The sequence below is a fragment of the Hypanus sabinus genome, chromosome 10, assembly GCF_030144855.1.
Source record: "Hypanus sabinus isolate sHypSab1 chromosome 10, sHypSab1.hap1, whole genome shotgun sequence".
NCBI classification, from domain to species: domain Eukaryota; kingdom Metazoa; phylum Chordata; class Chondrichthyes; order Myliobatiformes; family Dasyatidae; genus Hypanus; species Hypanus sabinus.
Genome location: NC_082715.1, coordinates 51,939,361 through 51,951,538, shown reverse-complemented (window position 1 = coordinate 51,951,538; position 12,178 = coordinate 51,939,361). Strand labels below are relative to the sequence as shown.

At 39.7% G+C, this 12,178-nt stretch overlaps 1 protein-coding gene across 3 annotated transcripts in view; it reads right to left on the bottom strand.

The window, feature by feature from the left end:
• Positions 1-12,178, bottom strand: part of LOC132400657 (CYFIP-related Rac1 interactor A) — a 227,018-nt gene that overhangs the window by 87,006 nt on the left and 127,834 nt on the right. For all 3 annotated transcript variants that reach the window (XM_059981861.1, XM_059981862.1, XM_059981863.1), the window contains exon 2: positions 7,678-7,732. The gene's annotated coding sequence lies outside the window, so the exon portion shown is untranslated. The remainder of the gene's footprint in view (positions 1-7,677; positions 7,733-12,178) is intronic.

Genomic DNA, 12,178 nt, shown 5'->3' with positions numbered 1-12,178 from the left:
TATATACTGCCAAAGGCCAATATTAAAGAAGCACTCAATGCACAGGAGCCAATGCATTGAGCGCCAAGAAAGCAAGCAAGAAACAGCCTATCCTGAAACCTTTCAAATCAGTGCCAGGGAATTCAATCAGGGTTGTTTGAAGAAATCACTACCCAATTATCATCAACATATCACCTGTAGTATCAGGGGTCCCAATACACTCAACCACTGTTATATTACAGTAGGAATGCCTACTGTTTGATCACTAGACTGCATTTTGAGAAATCTGATCATCTGGCTGTCCTTCCCCTACCTGCATATAGGCAGAGGCTAGAGAGCAAGGCTCCAGAGGTAAGGACAACAAAGAGGTGGTTGCAGGAGGCAGAGTAGTGGCTACGGCATTGCTTCAAGTCAGTGGAGTTGACTATGTTCAAGGACTCATCAGTGGATCTGAATGAATATGCCATGTTGTCAGGGACTTTGTAAAGAGTCATGAATGAGTGTGTCGCCACAACAGCATTCAGTCTTTCCCAACCAGAAGCCCTGGTGAACCATGAGATCTGCAATCTACTGAAGGCCAATTCAGTGGCATTCAGGTCTGGCGACCAAGTAAATATAAGAGGATCAGGTACAATCTCTGCATAGCCATCTCATATGCGAAGTGGCAATTCTGGACCAATCTCAAATCACAGACGGATGCTCAACTGCTGTAGCAAGGCTTCAATATTATCACTTCCTACAGAGTAAAACTAAGCAGCATTCAGTAGGTGGCAACAGGGCTTTGCTCCCAGGTGAGCTCAATGCTTTTTATGTTCACTTTGACTGACATGGAGGCATCTTCACAAACTCCCACAGCCTCTGATGACCCTGTGATTTCAGTCTCTGAAGCCAACAGGAGAGCAACAGGAGAGGGTGAACGCATGTTAAGCATTGGGTCCTGACAGGGTACCTGGCCTAGTACAGAAGACCTGTGCTATTCAGCTGGCTGCAATGTTCATTGATACTTTTAACGTCTTGATTCAGCAGTCTGAGATGTTGGCATAAATTATACCAGTGCCCAAGGAATATGTGGTAACCTGCCTCAACGACCATTGTCCAGTAACAATTGCATCCATGATGATGAAGTTCTTTGAGGATGGTGATAAAGCACATTGTCTGAGAAGCAACCTGGAACTGTCCAACAAGTCAACAGCAGATGCTATTCAACCTGGGATATTTGGACAGTGAAGATGCATACATCACAATGCTCATCATCGACTACAACCCTGAATTCATCACCATCTTCCCCTCAAAGGTAATCCATAAGCTCCAGGACCTAGACCTCAATATCTCCTTTTGCAACATGATCATTGTTTTCATCATTTGCTGATCCCAGTCAGTTTGGATTGGCAACGTCTCCTCCACAATCACCATCAGCACAGGTACATCTACATCCTTAGAAGTTTGCAGAGATTCAGCATGCCATCTACAACTTCAACAAATTTCTATGGCAGCATGATGAAGAGTATACTGACTAGTTGCATCATGGACTATTGTGGGAACACCAATGAATGCCCTTGAAGGGAAAGGCCCATAAACATTAGTGGATACAGCCCAGTGCATCACAGGTAGAGTTCTCCCCACCAGTGAGCACACTTAGAAGGAATGTGTTCACAGGAAGGCAACATGCATCATCAAGGATGTCCACTATCCAGGCCATGCTCTCCACTCGCTGCTGCTATCAGGAGGGAAATACAGAAACCCCAAGTCCCACACCACCAAGTTCAGGAACAGTTAGTGCTCTTCAACCATCAGGCTCCTGAACCAGAGGGGATAACTTCACCCACCCCAACACTGCACAACCTATGGACAACTTATGGGCTTACTTTAAATGACTCTACAAGCTCATGGTCTCAATATTTATTGCTTATTTATTATTATTACTTTTAGTTCCTTTTCTATATTTGCACAGTTTGTTATCTTTTGCACATTGGTTGTTTGCCCATCTGTGTTGTGTGCATTTTTTCATTGATTCTAATGTGTTTCTTTAGTATTTACTATGAATGCCTGCAAGAAAATGAATCTCAGGGAAGTATATAGTGACACATACTTTGATAATAAATTTACTTTGAACTTTGAATAATACTGATAAATATCAGGTGTAGATCATTTAGTAATTCATGTTGCAGCAACATTAGACAATTCCATTAGAATGGAACAAGGGATACATTTATCATTATTGCACAAGACACAGTTAACATAAAATGCAATACAATTTATTTTAACTGGAAATTATGGAGGATGATAATACTGATTAGCGATAAGTAAATAAATATGCAGACAGTAATGAAATTTTTACTACCTGTTCAGTTTTAAAGTGCAGTTTATTCAGTGCAAATATGTTTTCATCCTCTCAGACCTGATAATTGCCATCAATTTCTAGTTTACCTAGAAATAATCTAATTTGCTGCCTGGATGGCAACTAAAGTTTGCATTGAAAACTTTGTTGCCATCTAATTTAGACTAAAAAGATTAAAGTGCAGTTTTCACAGAAAAGAAAATGTAATATTCAGATAGTTAAGATAGTGAACACTACGTTGGTGGTGCTGTTGAAGACATACAGAGTAATTGAAGACTTTAGAAAGATATGGATATGCTAGTGAAATCGATTGAGAAAAGACAGGTGGAGTGTAAACCCTATAATGTGAGGTGATCCATTTTGGGAGTACTCACGAGTACTTACTCTGAATGGTAAGGTCCTAGGGAGTACTGAGGATCTGGGACATCGGACAAGATCTTTGTAAGAGGCAGTGCAGTTAACTATTTCAGTGGTATATGAGGTGCTGGAGTTTGCTAGTTGGGGCATTGATGGAAGTGAAGAACTAATGCCCTTACATCATTCACCTTAATGAATGCATGCACACACACACACACACATGCATGAGAGAACAACACATTATTGTTATTTGCTTCCCAGGTACTAACCAGAAATATGTTCAGATCTACCTTATTCATGTTTAAACAGAGAATGTTTACAATGCTTTCTACCATTCATCCTGGCTGAGAACAGAGGGTGAAGAAATTCGAGTTTTGTTTACAACAGAAGCAGTTACCAGCATATTGTGTGTAAAAAAACAAATATATTAATGATCGATGGACCCTGCATAAGCCAGACCATTTGTTTCTTACAGAGAGGTTGGTCATGACTAGACTGAACTCCTGCCTCAGCAAGGACCTGGACCCATTGCAATTTTCCTATCGTCACAATAGGTCAATGGCAGTCGCAGTCTCAATGGCTCTCCACATGGCTTTAGACACCTGGACAACACAAGCACCTATGTCAGGATGCTATTCATTGACTATAGCTCAGCACTTACTAACGTAATTCCCACAATCCTGATTGAGAAGTTGCTGAAACTGAGTCTCTGTACCTCCCTCTGCAATTGGATCCTCAACTTCCTAACTGGAAGATCACAGTCTGTGCGGATCGGGGATAACATATTCTCCTCGCTGATGATCAACACTGGTACACCTCAGGGGTGTATGCTTAATACACCCATTGTTGGTAGAATCTCAGATGGTGACGAGAGGGTGTACAGGAGTGAGATATGCCAACTAGTGGAGTGGTGCCGCAGCAACAATCTTGCACTTAATGTCAGTAAGACGAAAGAGCTGATTGTGGACTTCTGGAAGGATGAGACGAAGGAACACATTCCAATCCTCATAGAGGGATCAGAAGAGGAGACAGTGAGCAGTTCCAAGTTCCGGGTGTCAAGATTTCTGAGGATCTAACCTGGTCCCGTCATATTGATGCACTTATAAAGAAGGCAAGACTGTGGCTATACTTTATTAGGAGTTTGAAGGGATTTAGTAAGTCAACAAATACACTCAAAAACCTCTATAGATATACCATGGAGAGTAGTCTGACAGGCTGAATCGCTGTCTAGTATGAGAGGGCAACTGCACAGGACCGAAAGAAGCTGCAGAGGGTTGTAAATTTTGTCAGCTCCATCTTGGGTACTAGCCTACAAAGTACCCAGGACATCTTCAAGGAGTGGTGTTTCAGAAAGTTAGAATCCATTAAGGACCTCCAGAAGCCTGAAGGCACACACTCAGCGATTCAGGAACAGCTTCTTCCCCTCTGCCATCTGATTCCTGAATAGACATTGAACCCTTGGACACTACCTCACTTTTTTAATATATATTATTTCTGTTTTATGCACGATTTTTAATCTATTCAATACATATACACTAATTGATTTACTTATTTGTTATTATTGTTATTTTATTATTTTTTCTTCTATATTATGTATTATATTGAGCTGCTTCTGCTAAGTTAACAATTTTCACGACGCATGCTAGTGATAATAAAACTAATTTTAATTCTGAATCTTTGAATAACGGGAACTTGCCTTGACAATTTAAGAGGAAAAAGTGAAACAACTTTACCCTTCACATGTTATATGGCAACGAACCGCCTCACTCAAGTCAAATGCAACATTTTAATTTTTAAAATGATTACTAGATAATAAATATTCCCCCCAAAAATTCTCTTCCATATTAAATTCTGCTTAAACTATATTCCAATAATTTAAAAAGAATGAGGGTTATCTGCAGATGTGAATTTACTGTCAGAATCCTTAAGGATTTCATTGCTCAAGGATTTATACAGATTGATTCTTTGCCCTTTTTCTGTGCCTGTTTACCCTTTATCTTTATCTTCTGTGGGCAATTTTATGCTTAGGAGCACAAAATCAGAATCAGATTTATTTTCCCTCACTTATATGGCACAACATTTGTGGCAAAAGTAAATTGCAAAAACATAAAAATTACTACAAAACAATACAGAAAAAATAACGCAAAAACAAAAGTAGTAATGTTCATTGACTGTTCAGAAATCTGATGGCAGAGGTGAAGAAGCTGTTTTTTCTGTCTGTCTTGAGGCTCCAGTACCTTCTCCCCAATGATAGTAATGATAAAAGGACACATCTTGCATGGTGAAGGATCTTAGTGAGGAATTTAAGGTACTGCCTTTTGAAAATGTCCTCCATGAGGAGGTTGCGCCTATGATGGAACTGGCTGAGTCTACAATCCTCTGTAGCCTCTTGAGATGCTACACAATGGAGCCTCTGAGACAGACTAGAGTCTGTAATGTGACCATTTAGACTGTGCTCTGTGCACATCTATAGAAATTTGCAAGTCTTTGGTGACATACCAAATCTCTCCAAAGTTCAATGAAGTACAATTGCTGCCAATTTTTCTTCAATATGCATCAACGAGCTGAACTCAGGATGTTAATAACCAAGAACATGAAACTGCTTACATTTCTCTCTGCTGACTCCTCAATGAAGACTGGTGAGCACTCTCCTGCTTTCTTTTCCCACAATCATTTCCTTGGTCCTGCTGACATTGATTGTGAGCTAGTTGTTGCAACACACTCAACCTGCTGGTTTGACTCACTCCTGCATGTCTCATCACCATCTGAGATTTTAACCAATAATGGCGGTCTCATCTGTAAATATATGGATGGCACTTGAGCTGTCATGAGTATAGAGAGGAGAGGGCAGTGGACCAAGCACACATTCTTGAGGTGCACTCGTGTTGATGGTCAGAGACATTATGACTGATCTGCACTCATTATAGTCTCCTTATAAGGGAGTCAAGGATCCAGTTGCAGAGGGAGGTACAGAGGTTCATGTTTATAACATTGGTGAGTAATACTGAGGGGGCTGAGTTCTAAATGATAAATAGTAGGTTGACATACATCTTGCAGCTGTCTAGGTGCTCAAAGCAGAGTCGGCAGACAGTGAGATTTGCATTCACTGTAGACCTCTTACAGTCAAAGGTGACTTATAGCCGGTCCAGGTTCTTGCTCAGGCAGGAGTTAATCATCCTAGCCACCACCAAACACTCAAAACAGTTCATGATGGTACACTACTGGTCAAATTCTGAAAGGCAGCCACTCTTCTCCTCTTGGGCATGGGTATTATTCCTGTCCTTTTGAAGCATAAATTCTGTTTCAACAATACTTCAACTTGTGCAATTCAGTTGCTCCTTTTCCCAGCTTTAATGGCACATCACCTGGTCAACAACTATGCAGGGGGACGAAGAAAAACGTGCAGATGCTGAAAATCTTAAATAAAAAGGGCACCGAACTGCAAAACAAAGTTTGTTTCTCCTTCCACAGATGCTGTCTGACCTGTTGAATTTTTCCAGCATTTTACATTTTTATTTTCGTTATCCACAGCTGGCTTCTGTTTATTTACCTGAACTGTGTACTTGGAAATTAGGCCACCAGGTTGTTCCATTAGGCCTGAAATGGGACCATCACTTTACTTTAAGACTCCTTCATTTACTTTTATATTTAAAGTAATGTTAAACTATTTGGTTTTATGTTTTTTTTGGCTGGCCTGCCACGTTACCAATAAACATACGACTGATTGGAAGATCTGATGGCACCACGACTGGAATAATGGCCTACTTCTGATGCTGTGTAAGCAGCCAATCACAGCAGTTAAAGGCGGCACTCTTCCCTATCCTAAGACAATTAGGTTTGGGCACCTTGCTAGTGCAGCACATGTGAATAACATTACACTGCTACTTTCTATAAATTAGTTAAAATCTACAAGATTATTATTGCACCTGACGTACTGTATTTGTTGTGGTACGCAAGGAAATGACTTTCTGCTATGTCACAAAGTAAAATTACTGCTTCTTTATATAATTAGTTTTCTCCATAGTAATTCTTCATTCTGGATTCCACAATGCTACAAACTTTAGTTTGGTCATAAATAATTTAAAATACAAAATTTATGTAGCAAGCAAAACATGTTGTTGTAATGCTCAATGAAGTATATTCTCCAGCCATTTGTTTTAAAGAGCAAAGCTACTGGGAGGAAACTAGCCAGCTTTCAAAAGAAAATAACTTTGCTCATTTTTCAAATGAAAGCTGATTTGGTTAGAGCTGCAGATTAGTGATCAGGGAGATCAGCAGTTTAAAAATGAAATTTCAGCTCCTGGACACAGAACTTTTTTAACCAGATGATCATTTACTTCATAATTGGTGAAGCATCAGTACAATCAGTACAAAAAAAGCAGGATCTCCCAGTGGCCACACATTTTAATTCCACGTCCCATTCCCATTCTGATATGTCTATCCATGGCCTCCTCTATTGTCAAAATGAATCCAAACTCAGGTTGGAGGAACAACACCTTATATACCGGCTGGGCAGCCTCCAACCTGATGGCATGAACATTGACTTCTCTAACTTCCGTTAATGCCCCTCCTCCACTTCTTACCCCATCCCTGACATACTTAGTTGTTTGCCTGTTCTCCATCTCCCTCTGGTGCTCCCCCCACCTTCTTTCTCCTGAGGCCTCCCGTCCCACGATCCTTTCCCTTCTCCAGCTCTGTATCACTTTCGCCTTTCCAGCTCTTAGCTTCATCCCACCCCCTCCGGTCTTCTCCTATCATTTCGCATTTCCCCCTCCCCCCAATACTTTCAAATCTCTTACTATCTTTCCTTTCGGTTAGGCCTGATGAAGGGTCTCGGCCCGAAACGTTGACAGCGCTTCTCCCTATCGATGCTGCCTGGCCTGCTGTGTTCTACCAGCATTTTGTGTGTGTTGTTGTTAGTACAATTTATAAATGGTTTTCATCCTGTAAGAGAAGTAATTGTACAAACCAATGGCAAATATCACCTTTAAAAGAAATTTTACCTTTCAAATTGAAGGTGAACTATTTCCAAAAAACAGCAAAAAGTCTGGCTGAAATCTGCAAGAAAAAAAAGACAAATAATTAACCACTTAGATGAGGTGCTGATGGGAAAATTTTTCAGCTGTAATTTCTGTAATATTGCCTAATACACGGTTGTCTTGCAAACACATCATGCAGGAAATTCTATTCTGCTAAATTCACAATAATCAAGAAGTATAGATGTATTTTTAAAAAAGGTTTGCAAATAGCACTTCAGTGTAAATAGTTCCAAAATCAATGACACCCATGCATAGATCAAAACGCAAAGTCTTCCTGAAGAACTGGCTGCTCAACAGACTAATTACAGGCACATCCCAAAGGACAATTCATTCATTACTTCAGTCTAACTTGATGTGCAGCTAACTACACACTGAAGCATTAGTGCTCATTTTATGAGCAATACATAATTTAAAGGATTCCATCCTTACAATGTGTTTCAAATTGAGTACAACATGCACGTTTAAGGATCTGAAAGCAATAGGTTTTTTTGCTATATAGCATATTGAATTCTTACTGAGTCACCTTCTCACTCTTTTTCACAGCTGTGATCAGAGTTGCATCAGAACGACATATGATAATTTATAACAGTATACAGACAGTCCCTGAGTTACAAACATCTGACTTACGAACAACTTGTACTTACAAATGGAGGGAGGAGAATGCCGTCCGCCATTTTAAGTCATTGCCGTTAACACTGTGTTGAGTGTGTAACTTTGTATTTGGCTTAAATATTTCTTAGCAGGTTTCAACCTGACCCCCCTTTTTCCAGTCAGCACCATCCGCACTTGTCCCATTTGACTTGTCTCAGTGAGGGTGGACTTTAAGACCCACAGCCAGCGGCTGCTGCTGAATCCGCAGTTTTCTGTTCCGTTGACGGAAAAGGATAGCGATTGAAAATAAAGTGGAAATAGTAAAACGATCGGAAAGAGGTGAAATGCCATCAGTTATTGGAAAAGCATTGGGCTTCAGTTGGTCAACGATTGGAACAATTTTAAAGGATACAGGTAAAGGATAAAGTGAGAATAATGGAGCATATGAAAGACCCTGCCCCGATGAAAGCTACAATTATTACTAAGCAATACAGTGGTTTAATTATTGAAATACATATGTTTCTTAAGTGTTTTAGATGCATAAAATATATACTATTGTAGCAATGTACTACATACAGAGCTAGAGACGACACGCAGTCGGTAAGTCGTTTTGAGGCTAGTTTATTCAAACTTCGCGGCACTGGCATTTAATCCCTAGTGCCCGCCCTCTCCGGGCGGAATGACGTCAGAGGTGCATTACCAAAGTCTCTCCTCGCGCTGGCTATTTGAGAGCCAGTTCGCCTGCGCAGAAAATGGGTCGCCACACTATATACTAAGAAAAACGTTTGATTAACACTAAATATTACTGGATGTACCTGTTCCGACTTACATACAAATCTGACTTAAAGACAGACTCAGGAACGGAACTCGCTCGTAACCCGGGGACTGCCTATAATGCAAACAACTCCTATCCATTTAAATTCTCATTTTGGTTTGCTGTTTGAATGTTTTGTTCATGTACCCACTTTTCCAATAAACTGAGTAAGCACACAATTTTGAAGTAATCTTATGGAAACCCATGCTAGGATATCAACTGATGATGAATGATATTTTACTTTTTCCATTTACTTTCAAACAATGATACCTTGCTAATCAAAATACAAAGGATGCCCAAAACCAGTGCTAATTGGTGAGCACCTAAAGATTGTGAGGAGATCTCCATTACACCGCCTGCATAAAGCACTGAAGCTCAAAGGCCTGATTGGACACATGGTTAATCATCAATTTTAAAAAAAAATTTGCAAGGATAAACCCATGGCCTAACTACTACCAGAGAAAAAAATATCATCTGCCCTCGGCTCAATAAGCACCAGTAAGCTCTAAAGTACAGAGTAGCCCAGTCCTGTCTGTGCACTGCATGCACACTTTCGAGGAGGAGTGGATGTGTCGAAACTAAGACTCAATCACTGCATAATTAATCTCCTGCACAGGCCAGGGATTACACGATTAACTACCTCACTAGTGCAGCTGAGCTCCACAAAGTTAATGAACGCATCCAGACACCTTCCTGATCTGTGTGGCAGATATTGCAAAGCATGATACATTTCCTGAACCATCAATCACCACTGACCTCTGCTTCCTATAACCCTGCCTTCAAATGGTAATAAGGTTATTCAAATTGAAGGAAGGCAAAATGTGGTGTTCCGTTTCAGTTAGTACTGGGACCATTAGTACTCATGATTCACATTAACATTTTGCCATATCAAAATTTGTAGATGAAAGCAAACTGGGGAGAGTAACTAAGCTGCAAGGAAGAATGCAACACCAACATTTACAGCCGGGTGGTTATGGAGCTTTTATCTGTACCCCAGAATATGGCAATAATAAACCATCTCCAATTTTCTGTTACAGAGCAGAAATAACTTGACGATGCAAAGGAAAAATACCAGAAGTATACCCAGACTGAGGGGTACAGCTGACGGAAGGTTTTGAACATACTGTATTCTAGTATGTTATCAGAGAAAAGAAAATTGGGTCATCTGAATGGAGGGTTCTTTAGAATGAGCTGGGGAAGATAAATCTGACAGGAACATTTCCACTTGTGGAGGGGTCCCAAACAAATACAATTATCAACAGATCCAAAAGAATAAGGAGAATTTTATTTTATTCATGCAATGATTACAATGTAAAACTTGCAACCACAGGAAGTGATTGAGGCAAATTATATAAAACCTTTCAAAAGGGGAAACAATTGAATACATGAAGGAAAGAATAGAAAATAACATTATCACACCTTCCCTTGAACTGCACTAGATCTAAACATAGTGAATAAAGTTCAAGAATTTACTCACTTGGTAAACAACTACTTTCTTCGGTTCACTCCAGGAGCTCTATCTGTGCATTCTAAACATAAAATGTTGAAACAAAAATCTTGATATCCTTTATTTACTAATCCAAATACCTTGGCAATTCAACTCATCCTCAAAAGAAAAATAACTGTGTTTCTCATGTTAATATAAAAACACATTGCCATGACATTGTAATTCTTATTAAATGTTCAGGTATCTTCCATGCCTGAGATGTACTGACTCACAAAGATCTGGTCTTTTCTCTCCATTCATGAAAATCTGTGAAAGTCTTGGCAAATGTTCAAGGGCAAATCAAGTTTGTCCACTAAAAGAAATTGCTAACAAACTATGCCAACAAATCTGGCCACACTGCCATTGTGGGTCTGGTTTATAATTGTCACATGCACCACGATAAACTGAAAAAGCTTTGGTTTTTTGCATGTCATCTGGACAGAACGTGCCATACATAATTACATTGCAGAGGTTAAATGAAACCAGAATGGAGTGTTAACCTCACAGAGAAACTGGAGTGCAGGTAAGCAATAAAGTGCAAGGGCCACGCTGAGCTAGAATGCAGGGCCAAGAACTCATATTTCAACGTATGAGAAGTCTTTTCAAGAATCTGATTCTGTGGGATAGACGTTTGGTGGCATGACATCCAAAGCATTTCAAATGCTAACAGGATGCATCTATAAGCCTTTGAAGATTCCCTTCAAATAAAGATATTTACATGATGCAAAAGACGTAAGTAAGCAAATTACATCTCTTACTAAGGAAATCACTGCTCTACTCTAATATAACAAACACAATAATCAACAACCTGATGATTTAGAAGTCCCAACAGCTGGCTTTGGTGTTCTCCAGCACTCTTTAATACCAGACCCAGTTCCAGTGCTGCCTTTCTACTCACAGGAACCTTGTGAATGTAACACCTAAAAGAAGTGAATTTAAACTGTTGTGATATTAATAGATATAACATCCAATAGTCCTAAAAATCTGGAGCATGCCACATTATCAGAGTTTACTGTACATGGTTTTGCATAGATTTTGAAGTCATATGCTTAAAATTAGGTTACTGCCATGTAATGGGCAAGACTGACAAACAATGTTTATGACAATGTATCTGTTTCAGCTTGAATTGAACTGATGCAGCTTACTACCTCAAAGTATTAAGGAACATTTTTAATGGTTTGAAAACAAATTATAATGGCTTGTGGAAGATTTTGGTATGCAACTGCATTCAATTGAAAATTTGAGCAAAGGAAATGCTTCACAAAACCACAACCTACTCCAGAAGTGGTAACTTAGGCCGAAAGGGAAAAATCCTCCGTAGAACCTTAGTCTGACCATTGGAATTTTAATGAATTTAAACTTTAATGATTTGTCCTAACATTTTGCTTGCCTTCAGGAATTGCCTCGTACAACATGGAACAGTACAGACAGACTAGTCCTCTTGGCTGCCAGAGAATAGCATTTCAAAAGAGGAACTGAACTGGTTTATTATCACATGCACCAAGATACAGTGAAAAGCTTGTCTTGAATTTGTAAAGGTCAAGTCGTTAGATAGTGCACTGAGGCAGAATAAG